General features: G+C 41.2%; 1 pseudogene; it reads left to right on the forward strand.

Annotated features, from left to right (window-relative positions):
• Positions 1-663: 663 nt before the first annotated feature.
• LOC118902764 lies at positions 664-21,416 on the forward strand (annotated as a pseudogene).
• Positions 21,417-22,921: the final 1,505 nt, after the last annotated feature.

Below are 22,921 nucleotides of genomic sequence, written 5' to 3' on the forward strand. Positions count from 1 at the left end.
GATTTTCTATGTGCCCTTGTTAAATTTCATCTTGTCTTTAGCATTCCAAAAGACAACATTCTTTTGAATTATAATTCTATCACCTATAATATTGGTTACCCCTCTTTGATTCATATCATCTGAAGTTTGATGAGCCATGCATATTTGCTATGTCTAGATAGGTGAATAAGGCAAGATCTACAAAACTTTCTCCTTTTCACTAGACATCTTTCTCAGACTTTCAGAGGGTCATTAATGAATACTTTTGCTATATAGTAAACAAGCTAAGAGTATTCTCTTTAAGCTCGCAGTCATCATGTTTTCTGTGAAGCTTTACTGAAATTAATATGCCCTTTTCCTACCCCTTTCTCCTGATCTACTAAATTATTTTTTGATCTACTAAATTATTAATACTATCAATAAAAGACATTATGTGAGGTTTCACACTGTAATTCGCATTATATAGTTCCTAATGATATCTCCTTATGAGAATTCCAAATGTTCTGTAAAACATCTATTTAAGAATTTTAACAGGGACCAAGGTCAAATTCACTGATTAGCAAGAACGATAGTAACTTTTTGATCATAAGCATCGATTCAGAGTCCAGATTTGAAACGTTTTGGGTCAGCTGACTGGTTTGTTGGTTTGGTTAATTTTACTGGCTTCTTCCCTTGCTCCATCTCTCTGCTAAATCCGGAGTCCTATTCCACTCTCATTTCAAGTCTCTCCCTAGTTCTTTAAGAAGTCACTAGTACATAGAAGACAAAATATGTTCAGAAACATATGAAAGTACTCTATTTGCTCTATGTCTGTACCGCCCATGTGACCAATGTGTGTCTGCATGGTGTAAGCTCAAGACCAGAAGAACAGGTAGGACCAGGAAAAGAACGCGAAAACCCTGTGTTCTTGCTGCCATCTGCTAATGTGGAAAGTCATCTTTCTTAACTTCAAAAATGAGAAAACTCTATATTGTGTTGGGCTTTCTGGTTTCTTCAGCTTAACACATACACACACACACACACACACACACACACACACACACTCACCTCTTTGACTTCCACCTACAATCTTAATCATGGTTCCATCTGAAGCTCTGAGTAGCAATATTCCAATATTCCCTCAGTTAGGGGAGGGACCAGAGATTCCTTCTCTGTTGGTAATCATTTAAATGCCTCTTTCTCTAGCCCAAGCATTAATTTCAGATGCTGAAATTTTCCATGGCAATTTACTCTTGGAAATTTATTATAACTAATTCATTTATTTATATTTTCATATATTCCACAAGTACTTATCAAGATCTTCCTGTGTGTTGGTATTATCTTCCTGCAATAACTGAGAGAAAACAAACCAGGGTAGAAATTTCTAAAGAATCTACAGTTAGGTGAGATAAGCTGAACACTTTGGCTTGTATAGGGAATATAAGGCAGGAGAATCAAGAAAAAGAAAGTATCCCCAGCTTCCCGCAAACTGATTAGAGACTGGGCAAAGTTTGAAAATGGCTTTACCAACAGTCACCAGGCCACTTGTCCAAGGAAAAAGAATGGCTTCCCAGGAGAGTGGGATCTAGGTTAATTCAGATCTTTCTATATGGCATCTCTCATGGAGTAGATGATATACATTTTTTGTCAGGATTTCCAAGTCTCATTTTCTTGGAAAGGGAAAATAGTCTGAGATGAGTGAATGCTTCAGGAATGTGCATGACCTAGAGCAGGACCACCTCCCAAGAAGTCCTGGGCCCTCTTCCTACCCTTCCAGAAGAGTTTACCAGGGATGCTTCTCTTGTTGATGCTCAGCGAAGATTGTCAGGTAAATAGCTGGTTGGAAGAGCCCTATACTGCTCTCTGATATGGACATTTCTATCACTCAGAAAGGATTTCAAAAAGCACTGTAGGATAGTAGTTAGGAGCTTTGGAGTCAAGCACACTTGGGTTCAAATCATGACTCCACCATAATGACCTTGAGTAATCGACTTAAACTCACTGAGTCTCAGTTTCTCTTCTATAAACAGGAGACAATAAAGCCTGTACCCAGTGCTTGCTTGATGAATAAATTAATAAGCCAAACATGGTGTGTGGTCATAATACCGTCTTGGTTAATATTACCTTCCTCTGTTCTCTTGAGGACAAATCTAGATGAGAAAGCAGCCCAGGAGTGACAGCAAGAACCAGACCACCTGGCTAATCCTAGAGGGCTTTGAGGAGCTGCAACACCTGGGCTTTCTCCCGTTCACCCTCTTTCTGGTCGTCTATGTGGTAACAGTCAGGGGCAACAACCTCGTCGTGCTGGCTGTGGCCTCCAGCCGGACTCTTCACACACCCATGTGCTTTTTCCTCTGCCACTTCTCCCCGCTGGAGATGGGCTGTACCTCAAACATCGGGCCTCAGCTGTTGCAGAGCTTCCTGGATGCGCGGGAAACCATCTCGCTGGTCGCCGTCTGGTCCAATTCTACTCGTTTGCCTCACTGACAGCAGTTGAGTGCCTGCTACTGTCTGCCACGTCCCATGATACTACTTGGCCATCTGCCACGTCCTTCGCTACCCTGCCCTGACTAGCAGCTGGTTGAATGGCTGCTGGAGCCTAGTTCAGTGGCCTCTCCTTCTCTGCCTTCACTCTGGCCCTGGCAGCCCCTCTGCCTCTCTGCCCTGGCAGCAGGGTGATCGACCACTACTTCTGTGAGTTTGCTCCAGTTGTAGCGCTATTCTATGGTGATGTGGGGGTCATGTGGGGAGCTGGAGCGAGCACCTCGGGTTTCCTGACACTGGCTCCCCTCCTGTGGATTGTGGCATCCTATGCCTTCATTCTAAGCGCTGTGCTGCGAATAACTTCAAGCTATGGAAAGCAGAAAGCCTTCTCCACCTGTTCCTCTCACCTCGGAGCCTGGAGATCCAGCCTGAGAGCCGCAGGTGGACTCCACCGGTGCCCTGGCGCCCTCTAGTGGCCATCTGCTCTAATGCCAACTCTCAGCCCTTCCTCCTGCCTCCCTCCCCAGCCCTAGGGGCTGCACTGGCCTTGGGCACCTGCCAGCCTGATTTCGTTCCTCCTCTCCCTCTAAGTGCAACGAAGTGCCCTACAGAGGTTTAGGATCTCTTGAAGAAAAGAAAAGGATAATCCACCATCTAAAATGGCACGAGATGTTTGCAAATCATGTATCTGATGATGGTCTGTCGCCCACCAGCCAAGCCCCCCGCTGCCCAGTGGGGTACCTGCTTTGCCCCTCCCATCCCAGGTGATAAGGGGATTTCAGGCCCCATAGCACCCAAGGGGTAGACACTGGTCATCCTCAACACCCTCAAGGAGTGAGTGCTGGATTGTATTGAACCCAGATTACTTCCCATTTCTGCCCTCAAAGGCTGGGGGCTTCAGCATGCCTCCGGAAGAACACACAGTATTTGCAAGTCTTTGAGAACCAAGAGAACAGTCTTCACTTTTCTGAAAAGTGCATCTTATTATTTCACAACAGTGACCGTTTTCAAACTGGCTCCCAGGGGTGCCCTCCAACTCTTCTTCATTTCTCTGAAAGTGGCCATGGCGGTTTGGCTGTCCCCCATCCCCACCCCATGTGACAAGGCCAGTGGGGCCAGCTCCTGGTGGTCCTTACCTTCGTTGGAGATTAACCCAGACTCTCAGCCTTAGATTGAACGCGACGCCCCTGCTGTTCCCTGTCACCACTTCTCATCTCCTTCGCCTGTCTCTTTTCCTCCAGCTTTTCAGTTTCAGAGTTAGCTGACTGTCACCACTCACAGTCCCCGCAGAGTCCAGAGATTTCTCCTCGAAGGAAAGGTTCTGGAGAAATCAGAGGCATAAAGAGTGCAGCCAATTCTTGCCTTGTGCCGATGCCCAAGAGGGTGAAGAGAGTGAGTGTTTTCTCGTTAGAATTTTTAAATCCTCCAAGTAATAGATCATTTGGGAGCATCCTGTGTCTTCCTGCTCGTTCTAAGAATATGTTGTTCCTAAATTTTAATGAGGGAAATTCTTTATCTCATAAATATGCCAACTGGGAGATCCATTTAAAAAATGGTATTGAGGTAACTCCAAGGGTTTACAAAGAATGAGGACGCAGCATCCTGTGTTCAGACACTGGCTGAGAGCTTCCCGCCTGGAGCCTGGGGCCCATCGGAGGGCAGGACAGACAAGACCCGCCTCCCACGGGTGGGCGTCCTCAGGAGCATCCCGGACGTGGGCCCACCTCATTGCAAACTCCTCATTCGGCCAGTGGCAGGCAGCTGGCTCGAGATGTGGACAAAAGAAAAGTGCCCAGCAGCCTGGGATCACCCCAGGGCATGGCCTCAGGAGTCTGGTCCAACCCATCAGCACCTCTAGGGAGCAACACACCTTGGCAGGAGCTCTTCTGGTCTGGGATGTGGCAGGAAAGGGAGAGGGAGATGTGCTGGAGAGGGTGGCAGAAGGCCTGAGAGTTGGCGTTCTAGCGGATGGCCACTAGAGGGCACCAGAGCACCGGCGGAGCCCACCTGAGGCTCTGGGGGCCCGATTTCCAGCCTCGGAGATGGGGTTGGCAGACCCCAAAGAGGTGCCCAGAGGAGAGGGGTTGATTACCGGACGCCTCTGACTCTCCAACCCACATTGCTTCGCCTCACAGAGGGGACAGAAGTCTGCCTTCATCATCTGATGGGGGCACTTCCAGCCTGGTCGAGTGGCCCAGTGGCCAGACAGCCTCTGACTGCCTTTTGTTTCTCCAGAGGCAGTACTCTGGACCCAGAAATACCTGGCTTGACTCTTGTGCTTGCAGTTTTCAAGCATGTGGAAAACAGGGATGGTGGACGTGAACTTGGAACATGTAAAAGTGGTGGTATTTTGGTGGGCAGGCTGTGTTCTTCCCTGTGCCCTCTTTCTGGAGCGTTCTCCCCAAACTTCCTTCTTCCCTTTCCAGCTGAGCCTCTTCCTTTTGTCCCCACACCCCTGCTGGATGGAACAGACACATGCACCCCAATGTTCCTAGCAGCATGAGTTACAATAGCCAAGACATGGAAGCAACCTAAATGTCCATCAACAGAGGAATGGATAAAGATGTGGTATTTTTATATATAATGGAGTCTTAGTCATAAAAAAGAATGAAATAATGCCATATGCAGCAACATGGATGGACCTAGAGATTATCATACTAAGTGAAGTAAGCCAAAGACAAATATCATATGATATCGCTTATATGTGGAATCTAAAAAAAATGATACAAATGAACTTATTTACAAAACAGAAACAGATTCACAGACATAGAAAACAAACTTATTGTTACCAAAAGGGAAAGGGGGGTGAGGGAGGGATAAATTAGGAGGTTGGGATTAACATACACACTGCTATATATAAGCAAGATAACCAACAAGGACCTACTGTATAGCACAGGGAACTCTACTCAATATTTTGTAATAACCTATATGGGAAAAGAATCTGAAAAGGAATATATATATATCTGAATCACTTTGCTGTACACCTGAAACTAACATGATATTGTAAATCAACTATACTTCAATTTTTTTTTTTTTTAATTTTCAGTTAGCAGGAAAAAAAAAATCTCTTGAGTATCCAAACCAACATTTGCCTCAGACCAATATCTGATTCTCTAATGAATTCTCTGCAAAAAGGAGACACAGTGAGCTTCCCTTAATGTGGGGGAAAACAGCCCCCTTTAAATGGTCCTTCATACTATCTGCTGTGATTAATGAGCTGAACAGAAGTTTGAATCACCAGTCCTGTAAGCATGTGTAGCCCATATCCAGGGACAAGCATACACTGGTCCATTAACTTGGGGCCATTCGAGTTAGCCTGTCCTTCCCTTTAGCAGGGAATGGGTCACTGCCAGAGGATCTAATTAATGGGGAAGAGAATAAACTGTGAGGATGAATTCTTGAGAACCCCACAGAAAATCCCCAGGCTCAAGCTTCACCCACCATATCATGATGAATATTAGTATTCCACGTGTTATTAGCTGTTCTGTGGAAACATTTTAAGACATATTCCATATTGCATTCTAAGGAATTCAAAATGTTTATTACAGTAAAGTAAATCAACCTAGTTATTTTGACCAAATAACTTTTAAATTCGCAAATGAACATCATTGGACACTAACTTTATGAGATATAATTTGAAAAATGGAGCTCTTTGGTGTGTGATTATAGCTGAAGGGCCAGTTTTTGCTACTGAGAGCAAAGGAAGAGGTCCTATAAAGTTCAACAACAGGAAAACACTGGTGGTTTCAGAATTCAATAAAGTGGTTGCCCTGGGGGAAATACGTTCTGGAAGGGTGGTCATGGGCTCTGCTGGGACACAGTAATATTTCTTTTCTTGGTCTGGTTCCTGGTTACCTGAGTGTATTTACTTTGTGAAAAGTAATCAAGCTTTACACCTATGATTTTTACATACACCTCAATGGATATTATACTTTAACAAAATTAGACTTCAAGAAAAGAGCTGCTTTGAGGTGGAGACAGGAGTTGGAGTTACACCTGTGGGCCACCTGGCACCTACACTCTGTGGCAAAGAGGTGAGGAGCTTACAAAGGTAGTGGAGGGCACTGGCTAAAAGCACTGTGTTCAGAGCCAGATAGAACTGGATTTGAATCCCCGTTTTGTGACTCCTGGCTACGTAAGCAACAAAGAGAGCAATAGATTAGGCCAGATACAGTCAGGGTCCAGACCACGAAAGACCCTGTAAAGTCAAGATAAGGATTTTGACAGTTGTAAGTATTAGAATATGTTGAGAAATCACCATATTGAGGGAGAATGAATAAAATGGATCAAGAAATTTTATCCAACCAGATTAGTACTGTTATATCTTTTTTAAAAATTCCTCAAATATATAAAAAATTTTTCCAGAGAAATAAAATTGGAGCTGTGCTTGCATTACATCAAAAGAATACCAACCATTATGTTGATTTTTGGGAACTTTGACATATGTGCTAATAAAAAAAAACTATAAGAACTTGTATAACATCCATTAAGTTCTACTTCTATAGACTTATAAGCAGGCAATTTTTGTTCTCAGAGAATAGAATAAACAATTCCACAATATTCTTACTGTAATTGTGAGGTATATAAGAATATAAACATTGATAAAACATGCTAAACCTATATCTTTTAACTATTAAAAATTATCTTGTGCTAAACTGACTTTTTTGAACTGATCATCTTTCTTAGGGGCAAGATGAACAATTTAATCAATTAGTCTTGACTACATGTTCTCTGACCTCTCAGTACAAATGCAAGAATGGATCCGGATAGTGACATTTCTTTCTTTTTACATTAATTGCTGGGTATGTTTCTCCATACGGAAAAAAATGAAAAACGTTAATTTTTTGGTGTCATCACAGAGAGAAAAGAAAACCTGCTTTTACATTTCCAGTGTCATCACTTCACACATTAAAACTAAGCGACAACTAACACTCCAATCTCACTTTAACAAGCAAGCATCTCGGGTATACTTTAGAACAGGATGACCCAGAGAAATTATCAGTGTGGTGTCCAAAAGAGAGTGTGGTGTCAGAGTCCAAGTGTGGCTTTGAGCACTGGTTTTGCCATTTAGCATCTTAATGGCACTACTAACACATTCTAAACCTACCAGAACCTCATTTTTCTTATCCATATAACATCACTAACAATATCTACCTCCTAACATTCTTTAAACAATAAAACAGATAACATGAAGTTGTCTAGCAAAGAGTTGATATTACATAAGTTTAATATTTTCTTTCTTTCCCTTGTATATGGAAAGAAAATTTAACAATATCATGGTATTATTTATTCACAACATAACTTTCAAAGTAGCTGCTCTTCTAGGTAGAGCCTTAGGAACTGGACATTAAAGCCACATGATTTGAAGTAAGATGATAAATCTTATTCTTGTTTTTTAATTGATCTATAAGATGAAAGATGATATATACGTTTGCTAGGGCTGCCATAAGAAGATTCCACAGACTGGGTGCCTTAAACAACAGAAATCTATTTTCTCACAGCTCTGGAGGCTGGAGGCCCAAGATAAAGGTGCTGACAGTTTTGTTTTTTCCAAGGCCTCTCTCCTTGGCTTGCAGATGGCCATCTTACTGCTGTGCCCTCATGTGGTCCCTCCTCTGTGCACATTTCTGGTGTCTCTCTGTGTCTTAATCTCCTCTTCTTATAAAGACAACAGTCTTTCAATATTTTCAAATATTTAAATGATTTTAATCCTAAGAAGGAACAAAATGATACTTTAATAGAGAAGTTTTCTCCCCTACAGTATTATTTTTTTCCCCTACGGTATTATTTAAGGTGAAAGATGATGCCTGTGGAAGATGATGTTAAACATCGCTCACTATCTGTGCCCCCATCCTTCAAAGCATGAGCTCCTCCCTCTCCCACTGTATTTACTCTGAATATTTGGGTTAATTTTGGAATAGCACTTACAGCTGATTTAAAAAATAAATTACTTCACAGCAAATCTACTGTAGATAAAAAATACCTCCTAGTATCACATGGACATTTCAGGGATGGCCTGGCCCATGACAGCAGGTTCGCTCTCTGCTTTGGGCTGATGTTCTTTTGTATACATCTTGTCTTTTTTCTTTTCTTTCAGCTAAGGCTGGGGTTCTTAACCTGACAGCTGTGGGTGAGGGTTAAGAGAGCCCATTGCTTCCCTGAAATGTACACAGAATGGTGTGCGGACCCGTGTCATTTCCCTGTGGAGATGCTTCATGTGTTTTTGCAGATCATTGAAAGGGTTTTGCATTCTGTCCTTCAATCATTCAACTAATGTTTATTATGGTAATGTTTATTACTATATGCTGGGCACAGTTCTAAATGCTGGTAATACAGTAATGAACTACAAATACAGCAGCCCTGTTCTTACGGAGCTAACATTCTCAATCCCAAAAAGGCTAGGAAGCCCTAATCTAAAGCTTAAGGTAACTTGTTATGGCTGTTCTCCTTGTATTTCAAAAATGAATAATTACTTGATTGTCTTATGAATGGAAGTCTTCTGAGTCATCTTTTTGTTGTTGTTATCATTAAAGTAGTTATGGGAAATCATGTTTACTACTAAAATTTTATCTATCTATAAAACTACATCTACCTATGCATGCATAAATATACACTTATATATTAATTATATATATTTGTGTATATATGTGATTGTACAAAACCTTTTCTGTTTTAAATTATTTCACTACTATGCCTTTCCACCTCCTAAATAAAATGGAAATTTTATATCAGTTTAATACTCTCTTAATGTCTTAGCAATTAAACGGATTTTGCTATCAGAAAACTGGACTTTATTCTCCACGGACTTAGAAAAAAATCAATAACTTACATAGCATAGATATTCAGCAAATCTTGGTACAAAGAATAAAAGAGTTGCAGGATGGATGAAAGGGTAAATAAATGACAAGTCTACATTTAGAAATAAAGGGTTTTAAAAGCTGAACTCCTTTGTGGTTATACATACCAAGAGTACACAAACTAGTAATTCCAGGACACCACTTCATGTGAGAAACACAGCTGAAAACCATTTCCTACAGGCAGCAGGTTTTTGGCCAGGTTACTTTCAGCAATCTAAGATGCCTATAAAATGCCTATTATAGAACGAAAGAAAGAACAAACTAGAACTTCCATCATATTTAACCTTGCCTATTATGTAAACAGAAACCATAAACCCTTTGTGGTACTGGGTCACCCTCTCTCCACAGTACATTTCTTGAACCTAGGGGATATCATTTAGCTTTTTTTTAAAACAACGTTGTAATTACAGGGCTGCTTACAGAGCCACATGCAAGGGCCTTTGAAGCAGGAGCATTCAGTGGGGCAAAAATCACACTTCTAGACTTGAATGATTTTCTCTTTTCTACAAAATGAAGTATAGCATAGAATTTTTAAGGAATAAAATTGAAATGTAGCAAAAATTGTTGGAGTCATATTCAAATTAATCAAGTTTTGACTTTCCTAGGTTGTGTTAATTTGCTAGGTAGTTTTAGGTAATCAGATGATAGAGGCCAATAGGCCTATAGAGATATTACTGAAATTTTCCAGAACTCTTTTTTTTTTTAATGTAATAATTGCACTAGCTCAAAGGAATAGATGACATCCAGAAATAATGAACTATTAAGTGGGCGAGTTAGCGCCAATAGGGATTTCTAAACCAAACTCTGAGCAGGCTACTCTTAAGGTAAGAAGTGTCTATTACTCACTCGCACTCATACAAGAGTACCATCTGCTATTGGATGGTATCACTTATCTCTCTGCAAAAAAAGCAGCCTTTAGGGATGGTAGGCCTGAGGTTCTGGACTAATTATAAGTTAGATGATCTTGCTTAGCTACATTTCCCAAGCAGTTTTCTCTAAATTTCCTGCCTGACCCCTACCCCTTAATTTTATTATCTACTCTAACTCTTGCCAAGAGCTAGAATGCACAGTTAATCCGCCCCTTGACTTGGGAGCAGATGTAGTAACTGCGCCATCCCATCTGTGGGCTAAATGACTCCTGACAACACTGGGATGTTATCCTCTAAGCAGTGATGGAGACAGAGAATCTGGAACTGGTTTTTAAAGGACAAAGGGTCCCTGAAGAGGGGAGGGTTAAATTTATTGTGCAAAGTGCCTGATGCTGCATTTACATTATAGAAATCAGATTGGGGGAGGGTGTATTTGATTAATATATGGCCATTATAGAAAATAAGTTGAAAATTAGTATTGAATTTACTAAGAAAGGATTGACTGGTCTTTCTTGCAAGGCTACAAGAGCACCAAGATTAAGTGTATCTCCTGAGAGTTAAGATGATGGACCACTTAGGGAGAGGGCCGTGGTACTTTTATTAGTGACATAGGTGTGAAGGGCAAATGGCTTTGGTGACTGGAATGTAAGTCAAACCTACTACTAGGGTAGTGTTACAGAATGGTGCAGGCTGGTAGACTAGAGGGTGATTGCTTCAGATCAAAAAGCAATCACCAGGGGGACTTCCCTGGCAGGCCAGTGGTTAAGAATCCGCTTTCCAATGCAGGGAATGCGACTTCAATCCCTGGTTGGAGAACTAAGATCCCACATGCCGGGGGACAACTAAGCCCATGCACCGCAGCTACTGAGCCCTCGCGCTCTAGAGTCTGCACCTCACAGCTAGAGAAAAGCCCGCGCACCGCAACGAAGAGGCTGCATGCCACAATGAAGATCCCGCATGCCACAACTAAGACCTGATGCAGCTAAATAAATAAATAAATATTAAAAAAAAAAAAAAAGCAATCACCGGGTAAGCAGCTGAATTTGGAAGGTCAGAGCAGAGGAATTTTCACCAAAGCCTTGTGTAGCACACTACTTCTAAATTCCACTATTAAAGAGCTCAGTGAGGTTGCTGTAGTCAGCATGGACTACGGCTTAAAGTGGGGAACTGACCTTTACTGAACTGGGTTAAACATTTCTTTGGCCAAAATTCTGTTTCCAGAAATAAAAATACACAGCTTAAAGTTAAAATGCAAGCATGTGAGAAGAGTTACAGAAAGAAAATGACATTATATTCTCTAAAAATTACATCAAATATGCAATAAAAATATTTGAGTTCTTGAGACAAAGGAAGGGAAAATAATGAAACTATTAAAGTTTGGGGCTGTGTTCACAGGTGCATTATATCTAAGATACAGCTGGGAGAGGAGGGCAGGAAAGTACAGGAAAGGGGCCCAGGATAGACACAAGCATCATTAAGAAATTGGTTTAGAATAGGTTTATAACAACCACAACCAGGGAAGCAGACCCTTGAAGACAGAGGACTGGATATAAGCACTCACGTCTTTTTTTTTTTTTAATTTTTATTATAGTTGCTTTACAATGTTGTGTTAGTTTCTGCTGTACAGCAAAGTGAATCAGCTATACGTATACATATATACCCTCCTTTTTGGATTTCCTTCCCATTTAGGTTACCACAGAGCACTGAGTAGAGTTTATAATGTGGCTCTCCACATACCTTGCCTGCATAGAATGTGCCGGCTAGTGCATCCTATCCCTTCAGCATTTACTCTTCTCATTGTAAATTAATATAATGGCATTTTGATTTTAGATCTCAGTGTTGCAGGCTCTGATTATATTTGAGATCAAACTACAGCGTGCTGATAAATCAAGTTCTATCATAAGAATCTGACTTTGAATCGTAGAAAACTCATTAAGGTAACATCAGCTATCTTGAGAGACAGCCTTTGAGACATCTCCATGTGATCTGATTTCAGCTCCCAGAATTTGATGCAGCAAGCTAAGTTTCTCTTCCTTTCTGAAACTCCTATGCATAGGCAAGCATTTCATCTACACTGTACTGTCCTAAGAAGTTGCTTCAGATAAAAATCTCTACTAAATCCTTTCTAATATAAGTGAAGCCCAGTTTCTTTGTTTTTCTACTTTCTCATTAAAAGTGAAATTTCCAAGGTGGCTCAACATTTTTATTTTTTCAAGGACTTCATTTTTATAAACCTTTCTCCTACATGTAAAATTCCAATTATATTTCTCCTCCTCAGGTCATTTATGCTTTCTTTTATTTCTCTGAACCATGCCTACACATATTTTCTACATTTTGCCTAAGTTGCATTGTTCCTATCTCGAGGTGTTACTCAAGACAGGATAACAGCAATTCTGAGTGGTAGTAGAAAAATTGATTAAAATTTTTTTGGTTATACATTTTCACACTATTCTTATCCCAGCTGATTTTTAAATTTATATTTGGTCTATGTTACTTTAGATATTTATCTCTCATATTTGACCAAAGCCAACCCCTCCCCACTGAATATATCTCTGTTGGTAAAATACTCTGGTTTCAGATGTATGGTATCAGGTAACATTTAGTTTTAATTTTTTCCACCTCTGTCACTTTTAATTTAAATTCACTTATAATTATCAATTTAGTAAATAACAACCAATCAGCCTGATTATTTTCCCCACAAATGCCATTGTCAACTTTAATAGCAGACACCTATTCCATATACGTAATTTGATTCATTTGCATTTCAAATATGCTCTGTGTATTGTTACTTTCAAGAAGTCTGTGCCATAGGGACTTCCCTGGTGGCACAGTGGTTAAGAATCCGCCTGCCAATGCAGGGGACACGGGTTCGAGCCCTGGTCTGCGAAGATCCCACATGCCGTGGAGCAACTAAGCCCGTGCACCACAATTACTGAGCCTGCGCTCTAGAGCCCACGAGCCACAACTACTGAAGCCCGGGCGCCTAGAGCCCATGCTCTGCAACAAGAGAAGCCACTGCTATGAGAAGCCCGCGCACCACAACGGAGAGTTGCCCCCACTTGCTTCAACTAGAGAAAGCCTGTTCTCAGCAATGAAGACCCAACGCAGCCAAAAATTCATTCATTCATTCATTCATTTTTTTAAAGAAAAGAAGTCTGTGACATATAGTATGGAAGCCTATCAGAACTAACCAGTTTCTCATTTCAGGGACAGTTTGATAGAAGAGTTCAATTTGACTAGGTTATTTTTGGAACCATGGAGGTTGTGCGTATGTTTGTGTGTGTGTGTGTGTTATTTATGTATTTAAAACACATATAGATACATTATTATAGAGACAGAGTCATATGCACTGGTACCTGCCCTAATGGGTGAAAAAAATAGAGAGAGAAAGACAGACAGACACTGTGGGTGCTTTGCTTAATCTGAACAATATCTATTCCAAGATTGGAAAGGAGAAGAATAAATTGCCTAGGGACAGAAGGAGGAAGAAGTCATTGCCATTGAATATATTGTAACTTCAATATCATGTTTAGATTACATTTTTAGATATTGGGTACTCATATCTAAAAATTATGTTAAAACATTCCAAAGCCAAATATTCATCTTAAAATCATCTACTATATTCATTCACCTTTTTGCCACCTTTTGTTAGTTTGGATAATGTATGTGTAGTGATGCCCAATTTAAAAGCTTTGTGCCAGTTTAGGAGATCTATGTGCAATGACTATTCATTCAGGAAAGACACTTTTTTTCTCTGCTCTAGTTGGCATTATTTCCTTGATACTTACTATGTTAACATGAAAACCTTATAAATTACAGTAAGTCCCCTACATACAAACCTTCAAGTTGTGAACCTTCAAAGATGCGCGCATGCGTTCCATCAACGTCAGGCATGAGTGAAATTGCAGCTTGCCCTCCGTCTCCTGTTGCTGACGATCCTTCAGCTCTACCATCTCCCACCTCCTCTCCCTCCTCCAGTCAGTAACTCTTCTTCCCTGTTCACTCAAAGCCAGCCCCTGTATGCCAGCTGTTATACTATACTACTGTACTTTTCAAGGTACTGTACTATAAGATTAAAAATGTTTTCCTTATTTTTTGTGTTTGCTTTTTATGTATGATTTGTGTGAAAAGTATTATAAACTTATATATTACAGTACAGTATTATATAGCCGATTGTGTTAGTTGGGTACCTCGGCTAACTTTGTTGGACTTAAGAACAAATTGTACTTACGAACATGCTCCAGGAACGGAACTCGTTCATATGTAGGGGACTTACTGTATTCTATCAGTTCTCTTTATGCAAACGCATAGCTGGTTTAGAGAGCTGAAACCTCTGTCTGTCCACTGTTATGTACTAAGCTTCATTTAGTAGACTTGAGCACCTCATAATATTGGTCCTCATGACTTTGTTGCTCTGACCACCTTATCATTTTGAAGTTTTGACATGAAACAAAATTAAAATTTTGGTTTCTAGAGACCTTTACACAGCTACCTTCTAAGAAGAAAGACTAATTGGTCTTAATATTTGAGCTGACTAGATTAATATGCTTTTATGAAAATTGTGAGATACTAATCAACAGTCTGGCTGGAACAGAACTGCAGAGTGGGCTGTTCTAGTTACTCCCTCTGGCCTCCAAAACACAGGTCCAAACACATCCTCTGTTTTGGACATCCTCTGTTTTCAATAGGAGGGTAATAAGTGTGTGAGGCTGCATGGTGGCTGAGGGAAGAGACAGAGGGTACCAATGAGGAAAGAGAAGAAATGAACTACAAGACCAGAAGCACTAAAGGCAAATTGTTTCTCTTACCTCCAACCTAATTCTCCTGGTGCCCAAACTGGGAGTTAAACTTATTTGGAAGTTGCATTTGTTTTTTAACCACCAGAGTAAAATTCAAACAGTAAAAGTTGACTTTGGAGTTTAATAGAAAAATGGAAGAAAATAAAGAAAATAAAGCGGATGGTACCAAGCTATTTTTCTGGCTAGCGATTTTCCCTCACCGCCATCCCCTCCAGGACTGGAGAGTGACTGACTGAAACCTTTGGAATGAACTTCAACAAGGAGCACTTACTCATGAAACTGCATGCAGACAAGCTGACAGGACTCATTAATTGTGCCTAGTGCCCCAGATTTTCTATAATCCTTGTTTGACTTTTCTGGAACTGGAAACAGGATCCAGTTTTTAAAAAATAAAAAAATAAATTTTTTTTAATTAAAAAAAATAAAAGACTGTGATAAGTGGAGGTCAACAGAAAAACAGTTGTAGGGACCTTAATGGATTTCCATTGCCCACAGCCATGGTTCTCAGAGTGGTCTCTAGACCAGCAATTTCATCATCACCTGGGAACTTTCTGTACTAGACTGCTCAGGCTGCCACAACAAAATACCTCAGGATGGGTGGAGTAAACAGCAGACGTTTGTTTTCTTACAGTTTTGGAGGCTAGAAGTCCAAGGTCAAGGTGTTGGCCAGTTTGCTTTCTGGTGAGAGCTCTCTTCCTGGCTCCTCCTCTTTTTATAAGCCACCAATCCAATCAACTTAGGAACTCAGCCATATGACATCATTTAACCTTAATTACTTCCTAAAAGCCCTATCTCAAATACAGTCACATTGGGGATTAGGACTTCAACATATGAATTTGGGGGGACACAATTCAGTCCATAGCACTTGTTACAAATGAAATATCTGGAGCCCCGCCTCAGACCTACTGAATCAGAAATGCAGGAAATGGAGCCCTGCATTTTGTGTCTTATTAATCTCTCCTGGTTATTCACATGCACACTAAAGCCTGAGAAACCTTCAAGAAAAATTCCCAACATCACATTTCGTTTCCTCCACAGTTTTTCCCATTTTTACTTTCCAACCTTATTTCTAACTGCTCTTTGCCATGAACTCTGTTTCTGCTAAACTTCTTCTCACCGTGGGCTGAAGGATCATCCGTCCTCTGTCTTCCAGACTCTTGTTTACTCTTTCACCAACCTCGAGTTGTCGTTCAACCTCTTTAATGAAGCATCACTTTAACATCCCAGACACAGTCATGTCTTCTTTCTCCAGATAGCAGAAGCCCTGATTGTCTGAACCAATCATTTTCATATTTTACAGATTTTACTTTTTTTCTTTAACATCTTTATTGGAGTATAATTGCTTTACAATGGTGTGTTAGTTTCTGCTGTATAACAAAGTGAATCAGCTATACATATACATATATCCCCATATCTCCTCCCTCTTGCGTCTCCCTCCCACCCTCCCTATCCCACCCTTCTAGGTGGTCACAAAGCACGGAGCTGATCTCCCTGTGCTATGTGGCTGCTTCCCACAAGCTATCTATTTTACATTTGGTAGTGTATATATGTCCATGCCACTCTCTCACTTCGTCCCAGCTTACCCTTCCCCCTCCCTGTGTCCTCAAGTCCATTCTCTACATCTGTGTCTCTATTGCTGTCCTGCCCCTAGGTTCTTCAGAACCTTTTTTTTTTTTAGGTTCCATATATATGTGACAATATACAGTATTTGTTTTTCTCTTTCTGACTTACTTCACTCTGTATGACAGTCTCTAGGTCCATCCACCTCACTACAAATAACTCAATTTCATTTCTTTTTATGGCTGAAAAATATTCCTTTGTATATATGTGCCACATCTTCTTTATCTATCGATGGACACTTAGGTTGCTTCCATGTCCTGGGTACTATAAATAGAGCTGCAATGAACATTGTGGTACATGACCCTTTTTGAATTATGGTTTTCTCAGGGTATATGCCCAGTAGTGGGATTGATGGGTCGTATGGTAGTTCTATTTTTAGTTTTTTAAGGAACCCCCATACTATTCTCCATAGTGGCTGTATCAATTTACATTCCCACCAACAGTGCAAGAGGGTTCCCTTTTCTCCACACCCTCTCCAGCATTTATTGTTCGTAGATTTTTTGATGATGGCCATTTTGACTTGTGTGAGGTGATACCTCATTGTAGTTTTGATTTGCATTTCTCTCATGATTAGTGATGTTGAGCATCCTTTCATGTGTTTGTTGGCAATCTGTATATCTTCTTTGGAGAGATGTCTATTTAGATCTTCTGCCCATTTTTGGATTGGGTTGTTTGTTTTTTGATATTGAGCTGCATGGGCTGCTTGTATGTTTTGGAGATTAATCCTTTGTCTGTTGCTTCATTTGCAAATATTTTCTCCCATCCTGAGGGTTGTCTTTTTGTCTTGTTTATGGTTTTCTTGACTATGCAAAAGCTTTTAAGTTTCATTAGGTCCCATATATTTATTTTTGTTTTTATTTCCATTTCTCTAGGAGGTGGGTCAAAAAGGATCTTGCTGTGATTTATGTCATAGAGTGTTCTGCCTATGTTTTCCCCAAGAGTTTTATAGTGTCTGGCCTTACATTTAGGTCTTTCAACCATTCTGAGTTTATTTTTGTGTGTGGTGTGTGCGTTGAGTCTTCATTACTGTGCACACGCTTTCTTTAGCGGCGAGTGGGGGCTACCCTTTGTTGCGGTGCACAGGCTTCTCATTGTGGTGGCTTCTCTTGTTGTGGAGCACAGGCTCTAGGCTCACAGGCTTCAGTAGTTGTGGTTCACAGGCTCTGTAGTTGTTGGCTGGTGGGCTCTAGAGCTCAGGCTCAGTAGTTGTGGCTCACGGGCTTAGCTGCTCTGCGGCATGTGGGATCTTCCCCGACCAAGGATCGAACCATGTCCCCTGCATTGGCAGGCAGATTCTTAACCCATGTGCCGCCAGGAAAGTCCGACCCTGAAAATTTCAGTGTGTGAAAAGGAGAAGCAGATATAAGATTGATGAGGTTCAATTAAAATCCTATATAGTTCTGCATTTGAACTAGAAGCATCACTATGAAACCATGATGATGTTATCTTTTTTTTTTTTTATTGAAGTCAAGTTATTTACATGTTGTGCCAATCTCTGCTGTATAGCAAAGTGACTCGGTTATACACATATTGACATTCGTTTTTTATATTCTTTTCCATTCTGGTTTATCACAGGATACTGAATATAGTTCCCTGTGTTATACAGTAGGACTTTGTTGTTTATCTATACTATATATAATAGCTTACATCTGCTAATCCCAAATTCCCAGTCCTTCCCTCCCCCACTCCCCACCTTGGCAACCACTAGTCTGTTCTCTATGTCTATGAGTCTGTTTTAGTTTTGTAGATAGGTTCATTTGTGCCATATTTTAGATTCCACATAGAAGTGATATCGTATGTTATTTGTCTTTCTCTTTCTGACTTACTTCACTTAGTATGATAATCTCTAGTTACATCCATGTTGCTGCAAATGACATTATTTCATTCTTTTTTATGGCTGAGTAGTATTCCATGGTATACATGTACCACATCTTCTTTAACTATTCATCTGTCGATGGACATTTAGATTGTTTCCATGTTTTGGCTATTGTGAATAGTGCTGCTATGAATATAGGGGGTGCGTGTATCTTTTTTTATAGTTTTGTCCAGGTATATGCCCAGGAGTGGTATTTTTGGATCATATGGTAATTCTATTTTTAGTTTTCTAAGGAACCTCCACACTGTTTTCCATAGTGGCTGCACCAATTTACATTCCCACCGACAGTGTAGGAAGGTTCCCTTTTCTCCACAGCCTCTCCAGTATTTGTTATTTGTAGACTTTTTAATGATGGCCATTCTGACTGTTGTGAGGTGGTACCTCGTTGTAGTTTTGATTTGCATTTCTCAAATAATTAGTGACATTGAGCATCTTTTCTTGTGCCTACTGGCCATCTGTATGTCTGTTTTGGAGAAATGTCTATTAAGGTCTTCTGCCCATTTTTCAATTGGATTGTTTGTTTCTTTGTTGTTGCTTTGTATGAGCTGTTTGTATATTTTGGAGTTTAAGTCCTTGTCTGTCACATCATTTGCAAATATTTTCTCCCATTCTGTAGGTAGTCTTTTCTTTTTTTTTTTTTTATGGTTTCCTTGCTGTGCAAAACTTGGTAAGTTTGATTAAGTCTCATTTGTATATTTTTGTTTTTATATCTATTGCCTTGGGAGATTGACCTAAGAAAACACTGGTACTGTTCATGTCAGAGAATGTTTTGCTATGCTCTCTTCTAGGAGTTTTATGGTGTCATGTCTTATGTTTAAGTCTTTAAGCCATTTTGAGTTTATTTTTGTGCATGGTGTCAAGGTGTATTCTAACTTCATTGATTTACATGCAGCTGTCCAACTTTCCCAGCACCACTTGCTGAAGAAACTTTTTCCCATTTTATATTCTTGCCTCCTTTGTCAAAGATTAATTGACCATAGGTGTGTGGGTTTATTTCTGGGCTCTCTATTCTGTTCCATTGATCCATATGTCTGTTTTTGTACCAATACCACACTGTTTTTATTACTGTACCTTTGTAGTATTGTCTGAAGTGTGGGAGAGTTATGCCTCCTGCTTTGTTTGTTTTTTTTTCCTCAGGATTGCTTTGGCAATTCTGGATCTTTTATGGTTCCATAATTTGTTCTTAGTTTTCTTCTAATAAATCTCCCTTCTTGCTTAAACAAAAAGCATGAGTTAAATAAAGGAGGAAAGACAGTCTCTTCAATACCCTTAGAGGAAAACATAGGCAGAACACTCTATGACATAAAGCACAGCAAGATCCTTTTTGACCCACCTCCTAGAGAAATAAAACAAGAAATAAAAACAAAAATAAACAAATGGGACCTAATGAAACTTAAAAGCTTTTGCACAGCAAAGGAAACCATAAACAAGACGAAAAGACAACCCTCAGGATGGGAGAAATATTTGCAAATGAAGCACTTGACAAAGGATTAATCTCCAAAATATACAAGCAGCTCATGCAGCTCATATCAAAAAACAAACAACCCAATCCAAAAATGGGCAGAAGACCTAAATAGACACTTCTCCAAAGAAGATATACAGATTGCCAACAAACACATGAAAGGATGCTCAACATCACTAATCATCAGAGGAATGCAAATCAAAACTATAATGAGGTATCACCTCACACCAGTCAAAATGGCCATCATCAAAAAATCTACAAACAATAAATGCTGGAGAGGGTGTGGAGAAAAGGGAACCCTCTTGCACTGTTGGTGGGAATGTAAATTGATACAGCCACTATGCAGAACAGTATGGAGGTTCCTTAAGAAACTAAAAATAGAACTACCATTTGACCCATCAATTCCACTACTGGGCATACACCCTGAGAAAACCATAATTCAAAAAGAGTCATGTTCCACAATTTCATTTCAGCTCTATTTACAATAGCCAGGACATAGAAGCAACCTAAGTGTCCATCAACAGACGAATGGATAAAGAAGATGTGGCACATATATACAAAGGAATATTATTCAGCCATAAAAAGAAATGAAATTGAGTTATTTGTAGTGAGGTGGATGGACCTGGAGACTGTCATACAGAGTGAAGTAAGTCAGAAAGAGAAAAACAAATACCGTGTGCTAACACATATATATGGAATCTAAAAATTAAAAAAAATGGTTCTGACGAACCTACGGGCAGGACAAGAATAAAAATGCAGACGTAGAGAATGGACTTAACACGGGGAGGTGGAAGAGTAAGCTGGGACGAAGTGAGAGAGTAGCATTGACATATACACACTACCAAACGTAAAATAGATAGCTAGTGGGAAGCAGCCGCATAGCACAGGGAGATCAGCTCGGTGCTTTGTGACCATCTAGAGGGGTGGGATAGGGAGGGTGGGAGAGAGACGCAAAAAGGAGGAGATATGGGGATATAGGTATATGTATAGCTGATTCACTTTGTTATAAAGCAGAAACTAACACACCATTGTAAAGCAATTATACTCCAATAAAGATGTTACATAAAAAAATTTTTTTTAATTTAAAAAAAGGAGCAGCTGCAGGTTCTCCCTGCTTAAGTGATAAACTCGAATCTGGCTCTAGGTCCTGGACACCAGTGCAGGTTCTGACTCCAGGGGTGAATCCTCAACGCTCTGGGTCTCCTTTAGAAGCAGGAGCAAGTTCTCCCTGCAGGAATTGTGGATCTTGGCTTGGCTCTGGGTCTCATGCAAAAGCAAGAGCGGGTAATACCTGGAGGGTTGCTTGATCCTACTATGGCTCTGGTTCTCCTGCAGAAACAGAAGTTTCCTCCAGCCAGAGTGATGAATCCTCATCTGGCTCCAAGTCTCCTGCCAAAGCAAGAGCAGATTCCACCTGTACGGTTGTTGGATCCTACTCTGGCTCTCGGTCTCCTGCAGGAGCAGGTGCAGGTCCTCCTTGCAGATTCATGACTTCGAATCTGGCTCTAGGTCCAGCAATGTCAGTGCAGGTTCTCTCCACCACAGTGGTGAATTCTCATCTGGCTCTGGGTCTCTTTCAAAAGCAAGAGTAGGTTCTACCTTAGGGTTTTTTAGATACTATCTGGATCTGGGTCTCCTGCGAGAGCAGGTGCAGGTTCATCCTGCAGGATTGGTGAATACTCAGTTGGTTCTGGGTCTTCTGCAGGAGTACGAGCATGTTCTCCACGCAGAAGTGGTAAATCCTCATCTGTCTCTAGGCTTTCTCCAGGACAGGTGCAGGTTGTCCCTGCTGCAGTGGTAATCGAACCTGGCTCTTGGTCCTGCAGAGCTGGTGCAGGGCCTTCCTGCTTGAGTGGTATATTCAAATCTGGCTCTGGGTCTGGAGAGCCAGTGCAGGTTCTCCTTTCGGGGTGGTGAATCCTCATCCCTCTGGGACTCCTTCAGAAGCAGGAGCAAGTTCTCCCTGCAGGAGCTGTGGATCCTGGCCTGGCTCTGGGTCTTCTGCAAAAACAAGAGAGGGTTCTATATGGAGGGTTCTTCGATCCTACACGGACTCTTGGTCTCCTGCAGAAGTAGCACAAGGTTCTCCCACCCGGAGTCATGAATCCTCATCTGGCACTTGGTCTCCTGCAGAAGGAAGAGCAATTTCTACATGTAAGGATGTCGGATCCTAGTCTTGTTCGGGGTCTTTGGTAGGAGCAGGTGCAAGTTCTCTCTGCTGGAGGGGAGAATCCTCATCTGCCTCCGGGACTCCTGCAGAAGCAGGAACAGGTTCTACCTGTAAGGGTTTTGGATCCTACTCTGGATCTGGGTCTCCTGCACGAGCATGTGCAAGTTCTCCCTCCTGTAGTCCTGATACCTCATCTGTCCCTGTGCCTCCTACAGAAGCAGGTGCACATTTTTCCTGCCAGAAGAGTCAGTCCTCACTGGATTCTGGATCTCATGCAGGGGCAGGGGCAGGTTCATCTTGACTGATTGTTGAATACTCAGTTGGCTCATGGTCTCCTGCAGGAGCAGGAGCAGGTCCTCCTTGCAGATTCGTGGTTCTAATCTGGCTCTTGGTCCTGCAATGTCAGTGCAGCTTCTTCCTGCTGGAGTGGTCAATTCCCATACAACTCTGGGCTTTCCATGGGAGCAGGTACAGGTTCTCCCTGCTGGAGTCGTTAATTTGAATCTGGCACTGGGTCCTGCAATGTCAGTGCAGCTTCTTCCCGCCGGAGTGGTCAATTCCCATCCAGCTCTGGGCTTTCCACGGGAGCAGGTACAGGTTCTCCCTGCTGGAGTCGTTAATTTGAATCTGGCACTGGGTCCTGGACAGACAGTGCAGGTTCTCTCCTCAGGATGGTGAATCATCATCACTTTGGATCTCCTTCAGAAGCAGGAGCAAGTTCTCCCTGCAGGAGAGGTGAATCCTCATCTGGCCCTGTGCCTCCTACAGGATCAGGTGCACATTTTTCCTGCCACAGGTGTTAGTCCTCATTGGTTTCTGGGTCTCA

This window comes from Balaenoptera musculus, chromosome 10, assembly GCF_009873245.2.
Source record: "Balaenoptera musculus isolate JJ_BM4_2016_0621 chromosome 10, mBalMus1.pri.v3, whole genome shotgun sequence".
Lineage (NCBI taxonomy): Eukaryota > Metazoa > Chordata > Mammalia > Artiodactyla > Balaenopteridae > Balaenoptera > Balaenoptera musculus.